The sequence below is a fragment of the Pseudophryne corroboree genome, chromosome 2 (assembly GCF_028390025.1).
Source record: "Pseudophryne corroboree isolate aPseCor3 chromosome 2, aPseCor3.hap2, whole genome shotgun sequence".
In the NCBI taxonomy this organism is placed as follows: domain Eukaryota; kingdom Metazoa; phylum Chordata; class Amphibia; order Anura; family Myobatrachidae; genus Pseudophryne; species Pseudophryne corroboree.
The window spans coordinates 773820536-773843469 of NC_086445.1; positions in this window are offsets into that span (position 1 = coordinate 773820536).

Here is a 22934-nt window from a genome sequence, read left to right on the forward strand (position 1 = left end):
GTCTCAGGCATGAATAAACTTCTCAGTGTGTTGCACTTTCAGACTACTGGCAATTTCAGGTCTGTCATTGTAGAGTGCTATTGATATCACAATCCACCTTTTCCTGATACCTCAACCAAGCTTTAGTGCATTAAAACCTCTGGTTCACACCTGTATTTGATTTCCCTACCAGGAGTAACAGTACCTTGAAATCAAGGTAGTATTTTATAGCATTGCAGGCATGCCATATGTTCTGAGTGCTATTGACTGCACACACACTGGGCTGAGATCGCCTATGGGACATGTTTATTTAAATTATCACCATGACCATTCTACCAACATATAGGTGGTTTGTGATGCAAAACTTAAAATCATGAGTGCAGTGGTCAGCTATACTGGCTCATGTCACAATACCTTCATGCTCAGCAAGTCATCCATCCAGGACAAATTTGAGGCCAGACTAATGCCAGAGGGATGGCACTTTTCAATGTACCTTTACTGCAAAATAACATCGGTAGATGCTATTTGATTGACCAGAATCTATGTTACCATTCTAGGTGATTTAGGCTATGGCTGTTACTCCTGGCATCTGACATCATTGTTGCTTCCCGATGCCCATTCTGAGCATAAGTATGTTGATGAACATAAGGTCACTAGTTCATAGATAGAAATATGTTTCTGGCTATTAAAAACTAAGTTATGTTCTCTTAACAAATCTGGTGGCATTTTGTTGAATTCAATAAGTAAGATCTCTGACATTGTGCTCAGCTGCTACTTATTACATAATTTGTGGATGCAGCAACCACTCCCAGCTGATTATGTAATAAACATTAGCAGGCAGTGGAATTTGTTGTATCAGGTGAAACACTAAGCACAGAAAGAGGGAGGCAGGTCAGATATGAGTTAATCACACATCACTTCTCAGGGATAGTAAGTATAATTTACAACATATTTGGCTGGTGAGTAATTACACCTTTTTATTTTGTAATACCTTTTTCCACTATAAAAATGCTCTTGGGTTATTTCATAAAACGTACTTGATAGACCATAAAGGTTTTCTGTCCCATAAAATTTAAAAGACACCAAAAGCTTTCAAATTACCAATTATATTTGTATAGTCAAGCTATAAAATCAAACATTAAATAAAAAATTCCATTTTACATAGTTAATATTCTTCAATATTACAATGTTACGGTGTACCTGACACAACATTAACAAATACAGGTGCAAACGGAGAAAGAAATCACTCAGTTGTATGTCTGAGTTCAAACAAACTCTGCCTGAATGTGGATCTTCAGTGGTTCTTCATAATCGAAGTACACATCTTCATATGATGAGCCTGCCGCAATCTGCTGAGCTGCTTTGGCTTCTTTAGCCATTTGGGCCTTCACCCCCCTCTTTTTGCTGAACTACCTCTTCTTGCAGGTCTCCTCACTGCATTGATGGGCCTCTCAGCATTAACCACAGTGACAACCCCATCCCAGATCTTATTCTTCCTGTGTCTTCCTGGATTTGCGGGCAGCCTGTTGGGCAAAAAGCAGATTGTGGGGCCTTTTAACCTTAGTCACCAAGGCCATATTTTCTGCAAAGGAAAACTTGACATTCTGGCATATTTTTGTTTTCCTTCTATGGTTAGGCTACTCCTCACTATCTCTAAAGTATATCTTGGGGTCCAGGCATGCTGCCTCCTCCACCTCACTCTGCAGCAGCCCTAGCTTAGCCCCAGACATCCTCCACTACCTCCCACTACACAAACACTAAACACAAAAAAATATACAAGCCTCCACCACCACTACACTAAGCACACAAACACAAACACTGACATGACAAAGAACAAAAAATGTAGACACATGAAAAACTATACAACTAGTAGCACTCAGAAATCACAAGAAAATTCTCCAAACGAACCACAACTTACCTTCACTTTCCTCTCTCAATGCCTATCATTGAACCTACAATGTCTGCTAAGTTTGGGGTGTATTTGTACACGATAATGAAATGTGACACTTTCTACCAATGAAAAAACAAGCAGGTTCTGTGTAAACTTGTATTTTGCAAACACGTTCTGAACTACTCTCATATTTTGCAATTTATGGTAGTGTTTGGCCGTTTTCGACTAAAACACAGCTGAAAAACATGATTTCATATGCCATTGTAAAATACTATTCCGGAAAACATGATCCATTGTAAATTTCCGTTTTTGACAAAGAACAAATCTTCTTTGTCCTATTGATCACCAGCATGTTTAAACTTGAGCAATCTCAGGAAAAACATGATTCTTAGCAAATTTACCCCATGATCTCTTTGGGGTTTGGGATTTTAAGAGCAGCTGCCAGAAACAGTGCTAAATGTTTTTTATGCTCATTGTGATTGTGTAATCTGTAATTGTTGAGAGTGGATATCTATCAAGCTTGTTCCAGCTTCCTGTTTACAGTATGCCTCTTATTTTTCAAGACTGTAAAGGTGATATTTGCTGCAAATATAGCATCATTTTGCTGTAGACTGAAGACAAGAAGGATTTTCCTGTGCAATGATCCAACATCCAACATCTCTCCTACTGGACTACACATGCATGATGCTTTCAGAAGTCTTTTATAACTCTGTTGCTTCATCCATGGTATATACTGTAAATGATGTATGGACCCAACATTCAGTCCAAACCAAATACTAGTCAACCAGTTATTTGTCAAGTCTGTGTCAAGTCTAGTTTGCTGCTGATTACTTTTCTAATCTGTAGTGATTTCCTGTGTACAGACTTGTCTACATGCTGTTATTCTTTCTGCCTGACACTGCTTGCTTCACTGTGGTTTAGATTCTTGCAACTGTTTAAGACCATGCTCTTGTTGCTTGTTCTTGCATATATTAGACTGTTGGAATATATTTGATAATGCAACATGTCTTCTATATGCTATCTAGCTAATATCATTATGCATGCAAATATCATTATCTAATAATATCTGTATCATATGATACAAGTTTAAATAACCATAGAAAATATAACACATGTTGTATATCTACATATTTTTAATTTCTCCAATATAGGAACAATATGATTCAGACTTTTCAGCCCATAAATAATTCTTTATAATATCCAAAAATATCCACATGAGTAGCTAGTAAAGGATGGCAGAAATACAGCCACTGCTGCTGATTCTACCTACATCAATGATTCTTTATATCAAAGCATTATTTATTTGATGATTCAAGGGGAAAAACTTATTTTTTTCAAACTTTCGTGGATGGACCACAATAACTTAAAATAAACAGAGTTTCAAATGGTGCATTACCATTCTTTTATGCAGATCATACTTCCAAACTGTAAACACCATTGTAATGATTATGTGTCTAGCAGAGATGAGAAGTATAATGCATAACACAAAGACAATCTCCAAGATGGCAGTCCTGGCTGGGGACATATTGTGCCACAAAACCATGTAAGTCTTTACACTGATGTGTTTCAACTAGATAAAGTCTTTATCATGATATATGAATGAATTAGCTAATTTCTATTTAATATACCATAGTCCACTTAGACCTTGTACAAAGACCAAGATCATACAAAACTTTAAACATTACGAATGTTCTTAGAAGACTTCTGTTGGGTGGGCCAATACCATGGCTGATTTTACATAGAGCTCCTGCAGCCTTTTTCAGCTTTTCAGTCATATTTCACCATATTGCGGCCACAGATGCTTTATTCACCTCTGCTGCATTGAGGATAAGGCTAGACAAGTGTGGGTGTCTCTGCTGGCTCCCATGACTGCATATATACCAAGCATCCCTGTTACAGTAAATTGAGGCATATATCATGGCTTCCATATTGCCAGTGGGATCTGCTGCTTGCACACCGCTGCTGCACAAGGTAGCCTCTACTGATTGGGTCTGATTTTTCAAGACAGGGGCCACATCATCTAGAGCTCTCTTGCTGTGCTTCCTAGCTATGGCAATGTCCCCCACCCTTTTCTACTCAAGATTGCTGATGGTGATTTTTAATGCAGCCAGTATGCATAGGCTATGTTTGCTGCAACATGTTTCTCATCCAACTCTGCTTATAGGGATCCATGCTGTGACTTGTCACATCACAGCTAGTAGTGACAGTTGTTTTCACACTGCCAGCATTGAAAAAGAGAAAAGTTTTCGCCCAGCGCACCAAGAAATATCAGCAATAAGACTTGAAAACTACATGATAATAAAAAATTCAGAGATCTTAGTTTCATTAATTTGCAAAAATATGGTTACACCACAAGCCATGTCAAGGCTTCTCTGATAATGGTCGTCCCTAGTGCAACATGATATTACTGCCATCATTGAGTCTTCATATGCATTACTATTTTTACCAGTGGCTTTTGTATTGCTAGGCCACTGCTGGAAGGCTGGCATTGTCTATGCTTTCCCCCCTGCATTGTCACTATTTCATTTGTCAGTGTGTACATAACTCTTTCCAACCTTTGATATTATACCACGCAACCCTCCTTAATGCTCTATACTTTTCAGCATTTCCATTCTTTGTGGAAATGTTTGTATCTAAGCAACACCGGGGACCTACTGGCGATCACTCTCCTAAATTTAAAGATCAACCTGCTCCAGCTCCTAATCTTCCTGCATCTCCCTCCTCTTTAGAGATAATGTTTTAATTGACCAAATGGGAACACACTAATGCATATAATATACAGATGGTTACAATAAAAAGTATTTTATTATATTAAAAAACAACTTTAAAATATCATTAACACAGCACATATAAAACCCCACATAGGTATCAAATTAGTGTTTTTTTTGCAAACATACAAAAAGCTAATTCTGATGTGATTCTGATGTGCAAAACAGTAAATAGATTGACTTAGTAGCAATACTGTTACACGGAAGCAATTCCATGATAAAAAAAAATAGTAACAATTTTCATCACTTCAAACTCTTGGAAGCAAATTGATTACTATCAATATACAACTGACAATCTCTCCAGGTGATTGCTATGTTGTTATTAAATCAATGTAACACAAGTTGCTCTTATTATAGACTTCAAGCAGAGCACATATTTACAGTAGCTGTAGCCAGTGATTATATAGCTGCAAACACTCCTGAAATGTATTGAGAGTATATACCAGCAGAATTTCTGTGTAGAGTTTGTGTTACACTAAGCCAATATAATATGTACAGCTGACAATAGCTTTTTAAATATAACAGCAGAATTAGATAACAGTCCTAATTTATTCTCCTGGGTATGCACCACTTTGTTAGTGACTGGGAACTGGAAAGTACAGTTAATAATTGTGACTAACCTTTTAACAGCTCCATTGGTGATCCACAATAAATATCTCTACTTTTTTTACTCACTGCACTCATTTGCTGATGTTAGTCACTTGGTCTGTAGCTCAAATGTATTCGCATAATGCATAATGCCCCCTGACTGTGTTGGTTCTACGGCACCTGATATTTCAAATGAGTCCAGTTCCCTGTGCGTCCTCGGGTAGCTGTAGGAGTGTTGGATCCCAGGTGACTACTTGGATAGAGAACAAAGACCTAAACGCGTTTCATCACGCTCACATGACTTCTTAAATAGGACTCTTCAGCTTAGAGTAGCACCCCTCCCAACTGCCCTGATTGATTTTAACTAGTCTCTAGTACTTACAGACTGCACATTCAAACTACAGGAACAATGAAGATAAGCCCTACAAATTTGTACAATTGTTAGTTTTAGGAATGGATTTGGAGTGCAGGCCCCCTGGGATGGTATGGGTGGGCTGCCTTGGGGTGGCACACTATGACATTTAATTTAGCACTTTTAACACTCTGAATATATTTTTTTTTACTAATACTACACCTTTTTTATTATATTTTTTCAACACCTTTTACCTCTGTAACACTTTTAATACATACTGTAGCTTTTTGCTTCTTTCTTAACACTCACTAATACCTTAGTTTTCACTGGTGTACTGCCTTTGGGGTGGCTTGTTCTCACCATCTTGTTGGGGTCCCACACCCCAGATTCAAATGTAGTGTTAGGGATCCACCAGAGACAAGGTCACCTAGGCGCTGTTTCGTGGGCTAATATTTATTGACCAAAAATTTGCTCTATGATAGATTGCAGAGTTTGCTATACTTATTCTGACTAGCAGTTCTTGGTACTGAGGAGTGTGCATCTAAACTGTATTTTTTATTTCTTTATATACCTACAAGTCCCAGCATGGTAGCATCTCCTAATATATATATATATATAATATATATATACATGTAATTATGGTGTGCGGTCCAGGATTCCACTCCTCCATATATAGGAGTTGATGGTCTGGCTGAAAGACAATGAAAGGGGAGGTGATGGTGTGCTGAAAGACAATGCAAGTGTGAGCTGATGTATGGCAGAGAGATGACACAAGGGGGAGAAGATGGTGTGACTGAGAGACTTAGGTGGAAGATGATGGAGTGGCTGAGAAATGATGCAGTGTAATACAGTCCATTAATAACATTCATTAAACATACAAGTGAATATATATAGTGTATGAGTGGACTCTCACCAGATGGCATGGTCTATTGAAATATAAAGTAGAAAATTGCACAGTACTTACAGAGTGTCACAGGCATCCCCAGAAAACCGGCAGATCACAGGAAAGTCCAATTCCGTACTCCTGCACTAACAAATTTTGATACCAAATATATCTTCCTCAAGGCACCATTATTAAGAACAAACTGTACAAGGTGGACTTTGGAAGTGGATAATATTTAGTAACAGCACCAAAAGATACAGCAAGGGGAAGATGATGTGCCTTATAGATGTAGGGGAAAGATGATGTGTTCTGGGAGATAACTCAAGGGTCAAAAAGTAAAACAGGGGGCACAAATCTTGTTGAATCACTGTTGTATGATAATGATCTTGGTAATATTACTACTCAAACAGACATTTTCCATACATAAATAGTGAATACCAACTGAAGACGCCATCTATCCAGGGAGTATACATTTCTTCAGAGGTTCCCCTTTGTGAGAAACCATCATATAGGAAAGGTGCATATGGAATGGAAAGGAATGTTCCCAGAGTGATGAGAAATGGAAGCATGTCATGCTGTCATGCCCCATTTTCCATGTCCGCACCCCTTCCAGCATGTGGTCATGCTCATTTTTTGCCACGCACCTTAAGCGCACACACATTGTTTCAGAGGGTGGGTGGGGAGCACTGTTCTTTATCTTGCCTGGGCACTGAAGACCCTAGTGATTATGGTGGCCAATCCCGGGATCGGGATCAGCAGGATCCTGGGATTTAGGGCAAAAATTGTAGGGAATCATTCCCGGGATTGGAAGCTCCAATCCCGGGGATTGAGGGATCAGCGTTGAGCGTCCACAGGATGCTCAGACGCTGCCCAGCTTCCAGCTCCCCAGCACAGCGTGAGAGATCATGCTGCACCATCAGCTGCTGCAGGGAGCCGCCAGGAGAGATCATAGGTTGTTTCCCACCCGCCCGTCCCCCGGTATATGGTGAGTTATGTAAGCAGGGCGGGCGGGACGGGGTGGGGCAAGGGGGCGGCCACATAGCTAAAAACCAATCCTGGGTATCCTGTGAATCCCAGGATTGGCCATTTTTCAATCTCAATACCCGGGATGTAAATACTGGCCTGGGATTGGCTTCCCTACTAGTGATGCCTCTGGATTAGAGAGAGGCTATAATTATTAAAGAAGGAAGCCCAGAACATTTTTTAACATGGTTACCATATATTTGGACCCTTTCTCCATACTTCACAGATTCCCTACAAAAATGTTTTGCACTAACTACTTGGTTCATGGAGGTTTTACAAAATAGTGCCCCTTTCTTTACCTAAGGTACTTCTGATTATTATTTCTGAGCTTTGGGTTGATGCTGTTGAATAGTGGGAATGTTTATTTCGTATGATTTGATTTTCATTATGTAAGATATCATATACTGTTACTGTGGATTTATTATAAGTGCCTGTTCTATCCTTTCTGTGGTGGCTGTAAGATTTGTTTTGTTTCTTCTCAGAATTGAATACCTGCTGAGATGTATCAGTCATCTATGGAAACGTTCTTAAACATATATGCTATACAGTAAGTTACCATCCTGGCATAATTTTGAAAAATTAACCAGAGTGCAAAACCTGCACACCCCCGGCACCCTCTAAATTATGTTTTGGAGCTTAAAAGATTATTAACAGTTTTCCTCTGTAACTTCATATTGCTTCCTGTAGAATAGGAGTGAACTTCTATTCTTTTATTATGGTCAGTGCATATACTGAACTGTATATTTATTTGCCTCTGTGTTATCTGAGCCTTTTTGTACGTAAAAGCCTATATTGTTATTGTTATTAGTTGGAACTTAAATTGACTTTTATAACAACATGTTATTTGTGTATTAAAAACTTGCTTTGCTCTTTCAATAAACGCAGTACAAAAAAGCATAAACGCTGTAAGATACTCAAACATGACAACATTGTTACATAAACAAAACACTTTCAAAGGGTTCATGCCTTAAATAAAAAAAACTGAGTGAAAAACAAACTTATTGGGGAGAATTCAAATGTTTGAAAAGTCGGTTGGGTGTCTATTTTTTCCTGTCTATTAGATAGGAAAAACACACCTAACTGACTTTTCAAATAATTGAACATCCCCCATTTTGTTCCTTTTCATTTTAATAAATAACTATATAACTCATTTCTGATTTATGAATAGAATTCAGGGTCTTCTTTTTCCCCTACTTGTATTTGTAGAAACAAAATCTGATAAACATTTATTTAATTATTTCTATAAATGTACATCACCTCGCTAATCAAAATTCGTACAAAGCTTAAAAATTTTATAACAAACTTCTGATTTTGTGTGAAACTGATGACAGCAAAACGGAAGAGATGTTGATGGTAGGCACTTAGTTAAAAAAAAACTACAGAGGATGGAACAAACAAAATATGTCCTTTATTATTCTATTCACTTGACTATCCGGTGGTACCTTTTTAAAGTTAGTTAACCACCTTTCTGATCCACTCTCTGTAATTCGAGTGATGTTAATAAATTTCCAGACTTTGGACCCTATTCAGTAAGGATTGCAAATTCTGCTTTTTAGCAGAATTTGCAATTCTTTTGCTCACATGCTGGTGGCCGCACCATGCAGTGCAAGGCCGCCCAGCATGCTAATCACCGCAACCCCTCTGAGACCATGCTGAAATTGCGTATATTCCTTGAAATAGACCAATACAGTATTATCCAAATTTGTGCTCCATTGCAGTATACTCACTAAACCCTTGAACAATTTAATATACCCAATTGACAATTAAACTGGAAGAATAATCTGCTGTCTCTCCAGCCTTATGCCTTCCTGTCTGCTTGTCTCATTCCCTGTCTTTTTCCAGTCTCATCATCCCAGTGTGTCTCCAACTTAATGCCTCCATGTGTCTATGCAGTTTCAAACCCCATGTCCCTCTTCAGCATCATGCCCTCTCTTTTTCCAGCCTCATATCTACTACAAATGCATCTCCAGCCTCATGTACCCCTTGTTACTCCCAGCCTCTTGATACTCTGTATCTTTACCCTCAAGGCGGTCTGTGCCTCTCCAGCTTGCCCCATCCTCTCTAGTTCAATCTAGCCCCCACTGACCTTACCCGTACTTTTGTGGCTTCCTTAATGCACCTTAATGTTTGCCCATGCCGCCGCCAGCCCCACTATCTTACAACTGATGTTGAAACAGTATGACTGATATGATGCACAGTTTAATGGCTCTTAAGGGAAGCTTGATCTACAGAACCTACTCTTGCCTGGTGGGATTTTACAATGAAATAGGGAACATTACACACATGAGAGATCTTGTTACTTTGCTTATTGAACCACCCTTATAGATATGGATATAGATAAACACAGAAGCATTGGCAGCCAAATCTTTTTCATGGTTGTTTACTTGGACATCAGGACATACAGTATATTGGGTTATCTGGGTTGTATAATTTACTCAGTTTTATACAATATCTGCAAGGATAGTCTTGCTCTTGTTTTAATCAGCTGTGTCTTACCATCCTGTATTGTATTTAAAAGTACAGTACTTCAAACATTTTAGTAACTCCATTATTCAAAACGACCTATACCGGTGATTAGGGGTAGTGTTTTTTTTTATAGAATTAGGTTATTTTTGTATATAAAGTTGTTTGCTTATTAATTCTTTTATAGGTGAAACTCAGAAAATTAGAACATTGTGCAAAAGTTAATTTATTTCATTAATTCAGCTTAAAAGGTGAAACTAATATGTTATGTAGACTCACTACATGCAAAGTGAGATATTCCAAGCCTTTATTTGTTATAATTTTGATGATTGTTGTTTACATCTTAAAATATCCAGAATTCCAATATCTCAGAAAATTAGAATATTACACAAAAATCAATAAAAAAGGATTTTAAATACAGAACTGTCGGCCCTCTGAAAAGTATAATCATGCCTATTTACTCAGTACTTGGTTTTGTATGAATTATTGCCTCGATGTGGTGTAGCATGGATTCTGTCATCCTGCGCCACTGCTGAGGTGTTATAGAAGACCAGGATTCTTCAATAGCTGCCTTCAGCTCTTCTCTGTTCGGTCTCATGTTGCTCATCTCTCTCTTGACAATACCCCATAGATTCTCTATGGGATTCAGGTCAGGTGAGTTTGCTGGCCAATCCAGCACAGTAATGCCATGGTTATTGAACCAGGTTTTGGTACTTTTGGCAGTGTGTGCAGGTGCCAAGTCCTGCTGGAAAATGAAGTCAGCATTTCCATAAAGCTTGTCTGCTGAAGGAAGCATGAAGTGCTCTAAAATGTCCTGGTAGATGGCTGCATTGACTCTGGACTTAATAAAGCACAGTGGACCAACACCAGCAGATTACATGGCTCCCCAAATCAACACAGACTGTGGAAACTTCACACTGGACTTCAAGCATCTTGGATTGTGTGCCTCTCCATTCTTCCTCCATACTCTGGGACCTTGGTTTCCAAATGAGATGCAAAATGTGCTCTCATCGGAAAAGAGGACTTTGGACCACTGAGCAACAGACCAGTTCTTTTTTCTTGTCAGGAAAAAGCTATTCAAAAGTGTGGGGAAGCTTCACAATGAGTGGACTGAGGCTGGAGTTAGTCCATCAAGAGCCACCACACACAGATGTATACTGGACATGGGCTTCAAATGTCATATTCCTCTTGCCAAGCTACTCATGAGCAACAAACAATGTCAGAAGCATCTTACCTGGGCTAAAGATAAAAGAGACTCTATGGAGCATTGCCAAGAGAAAGATGAGAGACATAAGACCGAACAATGCAGAAGAGCTGAAGGCCGCTATTGAAGCATCCTGGTCTTCCAATACACCTCAGCAGTGCCACAGGCTTATAGAATCCAAGCCACGCCGCATTTAGACAGTAATTCATGCAAAAGGGGCCCAAACCAAGTACTGAGTACATAGGCATGATTATACTTTTCAGAGGACCGACATTTCTGTATTTAAAATCCTTTTTTTATTGATTTTATGTAATATTCTAATTTTTTGAGATTTGGGATTTGGGATTTTCTTAAGTTGTAAACCACAATCATCAAAATAATAGTAAATAAAGGCTTGAAATATCTCACTTTGCATGTAATAAGTCTATATAATATATTAGTTTCACCTTTTAGGTTGAATTACTGAAATAAATGAACTTTGGCATGAGTTTCTCCTGTATACTATTTTATTTTTGTCTGCATTTGCAATTGTTGGTTTAAGATAATACAATGCTTATTTGATACAGTAAAAGATTATAAACATTTAAACATATTCATTTTTGTCCAGAGCAGTTTCCACAATTCAACAACATCAAATTTAGGAGATGCATGAGTTTGTAATTTCCCTAGTACTTATATTCTGTTACAAGTAATGCTTACTCTACCTTTTCCTTTTATTGTCTTAACAGTCTAAGTGCTTCTATTTTCTCATAATGTTTTTTTAATCACATCAACATTTTATGATTATTTAGCAAAAAATGATAATTGTTATATTTGCAAAGGTTCTTTTCAGTACATTTTTTTAACTACTTTTTAATTTGTTGAACTAATAAACACATGATAAGATCCAATCCAGTGGCCTTTAAAATTAGAAAACATCTCAAGATAACACATATATTGGGATAATTTACAACCATATAGAGACCACACCAGTACAAAAAGTGTCAGAAAGACATTTTGATATTGCATACTATTTGTAATTTGTTAAAGCAGAAAAAATACACATTGCAAATGGATTTTTCTTTTGGTAGCATTCTGTATGTATGCTGTAATAAAAGTAGATCATCTAAAATATAACCTTAAAAATACAACCTTAAAAAATCAAATGTAATTTCATGTGATGATATAAACATACCATATACGCTAAAAAATATAATAATTAAAAGATATGGCTGTATTCTAAGAAAAGGCAAAAATGTTTCCTGTTCAAAAGATACATTTGATTTATTTCAGAAAGAGAAAACAATTTAGAATATCAATTTATTAGAAAGGGTAAAATTCAAGTAAATAATCCAAACTCTTTCTTGTTTAACTCTATGTAACATTATGTTTGAAGTCAGGTAAACTTCAGATTGCAACTCAAAGGTGGTGAAATTACATTATCTATCTATCTATCTATCTATCTATCTATCTATCTATCTATCTATACACACCAGTGACATGCAGGTGAGGCAGGTGGGGAAGAACATCTCCAGTCTTACTCCAGACTATACAAGTGATATGAAAAATACAAAGAATATATTATAAAGATCTTCTTTGCATTATTTTAATAATATTTCTAGTAAGAACTCTGGAGTATAACTGACTTTGACAGGCGAGGCACTGCCTCAGCTGTTTACTTTGTTCACACATCTCTGATCAAAACTCAACAAATTTCCAGCAGTATGTTTATATATGTTTGTAATTATGGCTCTGATACTAGCCAGTTCCTCCCCAACCATTTACCTCACCACACAACACTGATATACACATATAATTTATTGGAGGAGGATTTGGTGCAACATGGTTTCAGTGTAATTATGCCACTGCACACTAAAAACTACAACACCCAGCAAGAGATGCTGTCAGTACACAGTAGGCAAGCATGAGAATCCTTGCAGAGTGGAATGATGGTAAGGAAGGGTGGAGGCATCAGGGGCTGATGAAAAGAATCACACCAAGTGAATGCAGTGAAGCTATACTAACTTGGGAAGGAGACTCACCCATGGTCCATTCTCCACAGTTTTTAGAAGAGCACAACAAGAAGAAAGAGCCTATCAAACAGATTCTGATGAGAACTGACAGGCTAAAAGGTGAATTGTGAGTGCTGTAGCCTAATGTAAACTGAGCGTACAATGTGGCAAAATGTGAACTGGGTGCACTAATGTGAATTTGCCATTCTTTGTTGAATAATGTAGATCAGGGTTATTTTGTGGATGAATGTGAATTTGGGTATTTTGGCGTATTGAAGCACTACAGTGTGGCAGAATGATAACATTTCCTTTTTTTTAAAAAAATTATGGTATGCCTGTTAATGCTTACAGTACATCTTGTTCAGTGTTCCATTAGTTTAAAAAGGTTGAAAATCTCTAGTCTGCACAAGCAGAGTTGACATATTATAACATAATGTATAAAATAAAGCTGCTCAATTAAATTAGTAATAGCATGGCTGGACTGGTCCAAAAGGGTACAGAGGAAACCCTCAGTGGGCCCTATTGCCTGGGACAACACCTCCTTCTCTAAGGATTAGGTTTCATAATGTGCACTTGATCTATACATGTTACCTTATACTGCACAGGACTATGATGTAGTACCTACAGTGCATTGCCGTTATTAATCTAGCACATTATCATACATGCACTAGCATTATTTACTGCGTAAATTTATCCATGGGTCCAACCCATGTACTCTCAATCCTTGATGGTGGCTGACCGCACCCCTTCTGGAGGCTATCCACACCTCTAACCATGGGCCCGTACCACCTCATTAACCCAGTGGGCCCATCATGACCCAGTCCGACACTGCCCTGAAGTGCTGAAAGGAAAGGGTTTTTCTAATGTAGAAAGATACACAAAGCAGATTTTCCTCAGCACACCAATAGCAATAGCAATCAGATTTGAAAAACTACATGGTAGTAGATAATTCAGAGATCTTAATTACATATATTTGCAAAAATATGTTAAGCCTCCTGGCCAATGTCAAAGCTTCTCTGATACTGAAGGTCCCTACACTGCACAACATGATGTTGGAGACAAGAATGTGTTCTGTAGACAAAGGCAAAGTTCACAGAGTGAACAGGAAAAAGCTAAGCACCAGTTGTTGCAATGTATGAAGGATTACAAACCAGCCTCTAAGGGGTGAGGCATGTATGCACAATAGTCAAACTGCATATGGCTTCACTTAGTTAATGAGATACATTTAGAAGATGTGCCTTGCTGCACCAAGATACAGAGCAGACTTGAGTATGAAAGCTACTATCAATCTTGTATCAACTCTAACAAGAGTTCTAGACTCAGGCAGTGGTGGACTTACACTACCGTTGACTTTGCACAGTGTGTAATGCATATACAATAGCCTTTTGATTATTGAAGTCTACAAAACATATCCGATCAGCTTTATATATATATATATATATATATATATATATATAGTCAATGTCCGGCACTCCACTGAACAATGTATACTGCGCCCGGTGCCCTCACAGCCAAAATAGAAGCAAGAAATATAGTAATACCCAGCGGCACTCACAGCGTTGAAGATACTGGTAAATAAACGGCCAGACTCCGTGTCAGTCAATCAACGTTTCAATCTCATTTAGAATTGTCGTCAGGATACAAACAAACATAAAAATCTCACCTTATATCCCCACCGCTGTGTGCACGTCTCCCGCCCGCTGAGGCGCCAGTCCAGGACGCCGGAGCTGAGCGCGATTGAATGACGTCAGAGCAGAGCGCCCTCCCGGACGCTCTGCAACCCATCACCATGGTAACAAAAATAAACATATCACCGTGCTGAAAATGATTAACAAAGAGAAAAGCAGCTATTGAACTTCATACTATCTAGTTCCAGATATGAATATCGGAAAAACATTAATCAAAGTTAATGAACTATATATAAAACAATCTCACAGTTTCATAAAGTTAAAAAACCATAGTCATCAAATTAGACCGTATGAAGCACATAATTAGCATGCAAATAGCAGAACCTATACGTTTCTAGCCACTAATACAACAGTTACATAGCTTCAGTATATGTATAAATGTGGGTGTGCAAAAAAAGCATGCATACAGTTAATTAAAGCATGATAAGGGAAGTTTCTCATTTAACCCTCGAGGGGACAGTACATCAAGCTTAAAGATCCATCTAGCCTCACACCTCAATAAAGCAGTCCCTCTATCTCCCCCCCTCATGGAGAGAGGGATGTGATCAATCATGCGGTACTTAATACTCGCTATGCTATGTTTTAATGCGGCAAAATGTTTGGCTACTGGTTGATCACTTGTACCAGTATTAAGTGCCTGTCTAATAGCAGAGCGATGTAATGTCATCCTCTCCTTGAACTTCCTAATGGTTTTACCCACATAAGAAAGCCCACATGGGCATATAATCTGGTATACGACATGGGTACTCTCACAGGTTAGCCGATGGTGGATTTTAATCTTAGTTCCCAAATGAGGATGGCAGAAGGTGTCACCACTAATTAAATACTTGCATGTAGTACATGGGCATTTAAAACAACCTGGTTTGCCACCTGCCAGGAAATTTCTTGATGGTGTAGCTCCTCTACCTGTGATATCCGTTTTGACTAAGATATCTTTCAGATTACTTGGCCTGGAGAAACAAGGCATTAAATCCGTCGTACCCAAGCCTAGATTTTCATCTGTTTTAATGAGATGCCAGTGTTTTTTAGAAATTTGACTGACTGTTTCTGATCGTGAATGAAATTGATTGACCCAGGGGAATTTAAGATTACCAGTGGTCCTAACTTTCTTAGTTAGTAGGTCCTTTCTATCTAGGGCCATTACTCTATTCTTATCAGAAAGCAACTTGGACTGTTTATACCCCCTGGCTATAAATTTAGAAATTAAGTCATCAATTTGAATGGCAGCTGTTTCAGCATCGTCATTGATCCTTCTCACTCTGATCATCTGAGAATATGGCAAGCCATATTTCAGACTCCTAGGGTGACAACTCTTCCAATGTAGGAAGGTATTACGATCAGTAGGTTTAGAAAAAACCGTGGTGGTAACCCTACCCTCCTTAAGGAAGATTTTAACATCAAGGAAATCAATGACCTGCCGGTCCATTTTGTAAGTGAATTTAACCGGACTCGAGGATTCATTATGTTGGTCCATGAGAGATTTAAAGCTTGTCTCTGTACCTCTCCAAACAAGCATGAGATCATCAATAAATCTAGTAAAGAATACAATGTTGGTAGCAATCTCCGGATTTTTAAAAAATATCTCATGTTCAGCTGCGAACATGAAAATATTAGCATATGCCGGAGCGACTGCGGAACCCATCGCACACCCTTTAGTTTGTAAATAAAAATGTCCGTCAAAAAGAAAGTAATTTTTAGTGAGGATGAGTTCCAGCAGTTGCACAATAATTACAATATGTGTTCTATCGAGAGAGCTACATTCCGACAGAAATTTTTGTACAGTATCCAAACCCTCAGCGTGAGGGATAACAGTGTACAAACTACACACATCTGCTGTGATTAACCATACATCATCGGGAACAGTACCTAAGTCAATTAATTTGTTGAGTAGTGCTGTGGTGTCCAGTAAATAATTTGGATGCGCCTGCACAAAGGGTTGTAAAATCGAATCAAGTAAAGTTGAGGTGGGTTGAAACAAAGACCCACGGGCCGCAATAATGGGCCTACCAGGTGGAGGATCTAATCCCTTGTGGATTTTTGGCAGACTATACAATAATGGAACCACTGGAAATTCTGGGATAAGGACCTCAAAGCACTCCTCAGTAATAAGTGAAGCATCCAATGCCAATAACAAAATTTCTCTAAGGTTACGAGAGAAACCGACTGTAGGGTCAGCCCTGAGTTTGGTATAAACCCCGGGTTCTGCCAACTGCCGCTGTAACTCAATTCTATAGTCGCTCAGATCTTGAAGGACGACCGCTCCGCCCTTGTCGGCTGGTCGAATAATCAAATTCTCATTGCCGGATAAGGATTTTAATGCTCTGCGTTCTTGTGGGTTAAGATTAGATGGTGGCGAGATAGTTTCTTGCATTGTGTTTGTCACCTGCTGATCAACAATGCGCATAAAAGTTTTAATACTGGAATTATTGGATAAAGGGTCAAAGGAAGAAGGCTTTTTGAATTGCATCAAACTGGGAGGAATAGATGATTCAATATTCCTATCACCTTTATTTTGTAGAAAAAACTCCTTTAATTTTAATTTCCGTTGTAGTTTGTATTTCTCAATATTCCATCTCAAATGATCAAAGTCTCTAGATGGTACGAATGAAAAACCTTTTGAGAGTACATTCTTCTCACTTTGTGTTAATTCCACACTAGATAAATTAAAAATTATTTTTTCTTGCTGGCAACGGGTGGTTTTCTTCCACGTTTGGCTGCGTCTATATTGGCCGCCTCGTCGGGTAGGGCGTCTTTGCGGGCACCGGTACGCGTTGTCACACCTAAAGGGAGGTTAGGACCTCTACGGCGATTACGGTTACGCCGGGGTTCAGAGTCGCTAGCCGTACTTGTGTTTTCAGCAGAGGTCTCAGTGTCTAAAGCTGTTCTTGGATACCGTTGTCTGCGAAAGAAGGGGCGCTTAATTTCACCTTCCTTGTTCCCGGAGAGCCATCTGTAGACCTGATGGTTGTCATAATCTTTTTCCACTTTCAGGAATTTCTCCCGTTTGTATTTAATTAGGTCTTGCTTATAAGTGGTCAACTGGTTGCCCAGTTTGTTCAGCCACTCATTATCTTTATCGGCCTCTAGCAACGGTATATGTGTAACCTCTAATGCTGCAATTTTCATTTTAATAGATTCCACCTCTTTATTTGAATGCTCGATCACCAATAGCATTAAGTCCGCTGAGCATTTATTGAGGATGGATACCCATTTACGGCAAAAGGCAGGATCCCACCTGCCAATAGTAGGACAATTACGGACTCTGAATCCCCTCGGTATTTTTTTAGAACGAAAGTAATCGCTGAGTGTGATTGCATGAAGTGTGAAATCAATTTCCTTTTTCTTTAATCGTAATAGATCTCTGAAAATCACGTCAGTGGGAAGTGTCTCAATTTGATCAAACAGTTGTTCCTTGTGTAGAATAGTATCAGTCTCTGTCTCAGAGTAACTGAAATATTCTTGCAACGGTATAGATAAAGGGTTAAAGGTTTCATTATCACCGGCATTAGATTCCGCCATATTGGTGACAATATAGTGATTAATACAAAATAGAAAAAATCAATTAATTAAGCCGTGAACCGTTGAAATAATGGTCAAAAGAATCATTCATGTTCTGTATGTGTTACCATGGTGATGGGTTGCAGAGCGTCCGGGAGGGCGCTCTGCTCTGACGTCATTCAATCGCGCTCAGCTCCGGCGTCCTGGACTGGCGCCTCAGCGGGCGGGAGACGTGCACACAGCGGTGGGGATATAAGGTGAGATTTTTTTGTTTGTTTGTATCCTAACGACAATTCTAAATGAAATTGAAACGTTGATTGACTGACACGGAGTCTGGCCGTTTATTTACCAGTATCTTCAACGCTGTGAGTGCCGCTGGGTATTACTATATATATATATATATATATATATATTTATATATATATTAAATGTGAAAGCCCTCACTCACTCACTCACTGACTCATCACTCAGTGGTCTATTTACTATGTCTTGGATGGAGCTAAAGTGGACAGAGATGAAGTATCAGCCAATCAGCTCCTATCTTCCATGCCACAGGCTTGGCTTGAAAAATGACAGTTAAGAGCTGGTTGGCTGGTACTTTAACTCAATCCACTTTATCTCCACCCAAGGCTTATTAAATAGACCCCTAATTATCTTACTTCCCAATATGTTAGGTAACTGAAATTTAACATAGGTATTCTTCAGGTGGGAAATATGAAAACTACATTATTAGAATTTTAGTAAACCTCCCCTAAGGGGATGAAAATGTGGATGACATAATGACATCATGACCAATGTGTGGCTTGCATTGCATGAATGATAATGCCAATATGGACAATTGGATCAAAATTTGTATTGCACATCCAGTGTATAGAATTTCATTAACCACAAAAATGGTCCTCATTTTTTACTGTATCTCTCACTGACTGACTGACTCATTACTAAGGTGTCTATTTGCTAAGCCTTGGAAGGAGATAAAGTACCAGCCAATCGGCTCCTAACTGTCATTTTTCAAACCCAGCCTGTGACATGGCAGTTAGGAGCTGATTGGCTGGTACTTTATTTCCGTCCACTTTATCTCCATCCAAGGCTTAGTAAATAGACCCCTAATTCTCTTACATCCCAATATGTTAGGAAGCTTACTTGTAAATTTAACATAGGTATTCTTCAGGTGGGAAATAGGAAAACTATGTAATTAGAATTTTAATAAACCTCCCCTAAGGGGAAGAACAGGGGGTTGACATGATGACACCATTACCGATGCATGGCTTGCGTTGCGTGAACGATAATGTCCAAATGGACAATCAGATGAAAATTTAAATCGCACCTCCAGAGTGTAGAATTTAATGAACTACAATTATGGTCCTGTCACTTTTTATATGCTATGGGTGCTTCTGGGGTAACACCAAGAACCATGGATTAATATTTACTTACATTAAGACATCTCAAATTTACATCTCTATAGATTTTCCAAGTTTGTAACACTTATTTATATTTACAAATGTGAATCTCAGAAAATCCCATGTGAAGAACAGGTAGAACAGCTAGTGATCTAATAATAGCAAATATGAGAACAGTTTTTGTCCTGATCTCTATCATACTACACTATGGGGCTGATTCTAAGTTGAATGCAAAGTGGCTGTATTTGTAGGTTGCTGCAGAACCCTGTTTACTACCTTATGTTAGTGTGTGTTTTCATTCACTGAATGTGGGTGTCTGTGCATCTGTACGTGGAAAGACATTGATTTTACACTGTGTCCAAAATATATTTTATGGTCAAAATTATGACATACTGTGTATAGGCACTTTTAATTATAATTTCATGTTTAAATGTTATTTGTTATAAAATATTATTGGTACAAGAAAAGTGTCTGTTGTTTTTTTTTTGTTGTTTTTTTACTGTGACCATAAAAATATGTTATGTAGAAGCGCTTCTGAATTTCTGGCTCTGGATTTGTTCAAAATGCAGTTGCAGAACAATGGTTGCAGAACTAAACACTATCTGTTGCTACACTGTAACAAATAATCACAAAGCTGCCTGTAACCTGCTTGTATCAGAAAGTGATTGAATTACTGTATATACAGAGAAACATCTGCAAGACAGGTACATAAAATAAAGCTTGGAGTACTGTAGCAAAGGTTAGCTCAGACATTCACAGAGCTGTATAGCAGAAATTGTTACACAAAATATCCAATCTAACCACCATTACTTAACAGGAAGACAGGAATTTCTTTTCTAAAATTATCCAGATAGTGTTCATATTATCAACACGGTGATGTTATCAATAATACATAAATACTTTACAATCTTATCTGGATTGCCTTCAATGGTTTATCTATTTATAAGGCAGATCTTGCTTTCCCTCAGTACAGTTAGGGGCATTTTTTAGAGTGACAATATAAATTGTTTTCATGGAATTATAAGATGCATTCTTGCTTATACATATTTATACATACTTTCAGATATCAAATCAAATAGCATTAGGTGTATTAGTATAACAAAAGTAACATTCTGTACTGATAAAGTATAGGATTCATAAAGGTATGAATTAAGAATCTGCACAGTGTTTACAAATTGGGGAGATGTTTTGGGAAAAGGAGCAAGAGTGGCATTTTAATCTTTAAAGAGTTTATTTTGTGCCACATACAGTATTGAAATACAATTTTTAACTTTAATAAAGTAGATCCTTACATTTATTATTCTTCCATAATAGACATAAAGGGACACTTGTACAGTCAGACATTTTGTGTCCATGTTTTGCATGCACACAAAAAATATTAACGCTTGCTACTATAGGCAGAATGTGTTACAATTTACATTTGCAATGCTCCACAAATAGAGAAGCTAAATAGAGGGTGGGGATAAGCAGACAAGCATAGGCTGTGCCTGTGTGCAATAAGGGGGTGTTCATACAAATGTGACAAAGATAAACCTGGAGATGCACACAGTTACACCTGTCAGAAGGCATAATTCTTGTAGATGTATAACCCCTGTTTGAATGATGATCATTACAGTTGGAAATCACTTCTGGTTGGACCAGTTCTGTGATAATATATACATCCCTGGTAAAGCTGTTGGATTATTTTTATTTACAACTACAGTTATAGCCATGCTCATTGCGACAGCAACTAGTCATGGGTGTGACTAACTTTTTGTAGTGTGCAAGCAACCACAAGAGTGCATATATATGCACCCATGGCCCATTAACTTTGCTCTGTGCAAACTGAGGTGTGAACGTCTTATTGACTTGAGTAAGGCTTTGGACATGTTTCACCTGGGAAGGTTATTATTATTGTTATTAATATCCTGAAAAAATAAAAGTTATTTTCATACAGTCCAGGAGGAAGGTAGAAATCCTTAGGAGGAAGAGAAGTACAGTACAAAATCACCATATACTGTTCTGTGCAGTACATACTTGGCTGGTGGTTTTGGTGCCCTTCCCACCATTCACGTCAGGTGGGGGAAAAAACACATTGTAATTAACCGTACAGTAATTTTGCCTGAACACAGGGGGTCATTGATTGCTCGCTGCCATTTTTTGCAGCGCAGCAAACAGTTTACTACTGCACATGTATATGCACTGCAATGTGCAGGCGCATCGTACGGGTACAAAGCGAATCGTTACTGGGTGATGGATTTAACAAAGAATCCATTCGCACTGTCGATAGCAAGGAGATTGACAGGAAGAGGATGTTTATGGGTGCCAACTTACCATTATCTGGGATTGTCCAAGCGTTTGCAGGGCGGGTGTCTGACGTCAATTCCGGGACCAAAAAGACTGAAGTGATCGCAAGGGCTGAGTAAGTCCAGAGCTACCCAGAAACTGCAAAAATCTTTTTCATCCCGCTCAGCTGTACACTTGCAAAGCGAAAATACACTCCCCCGTGGGTGGCGATTATGCGTTTGCACAGCTGCTAAAAGTAGCTAGCAAGCGATCAACTTGGAATGGCCCCCAAAATTAGAAGTGCCTTTATACACATTACAGTATGGCACACAAGAGTAGTGCCTTTATACACATTATGTCGCACATTAGCAGCGCCCTTATAGTGTTCATTCCAGTACTCTACACCTAATCATTGAGGGGGGCATACTCTACTTTTCAAAATTTGAGGGGCACATTTTTAAATGTGATGTATTGCCACAGCTACATTTAGAAAATCTTGCATATCACATATATATCTGGCACTTTTTGGTACAAGTGGTTGGAGTAAACTATAGACAAAGACTGTAGTGGTTGAAGTATGGATGCTTGGACAGAAATTATTTGACGGCTCAGTGGTTTGATTAGGGACTTATAGATCTTCGGTGTTGATTGGGCAGGTTGGTTTCTCTACTGTTAGGAAGGCACAGGTATCCTCATCAAGCCACCTGGCTATTAAGCCATTCTGTAATACCATATCTACTATCTTCTTAATGTCTCTCATTTAATTATGTGTACACTTCCTCAAGCTGCCTCATTAACCACATCATAGTACTTCTGATTTTGGATTTCCACCACTGTCCCCTTGTCTGCAGATCAAAATAACTGTTAATTAGCTTTTAGATGTCTTAAAGCTTGTTTTTCCTCAGGGGTTAATTTGTCATATGTTTTTGGTGGCTGAGTGC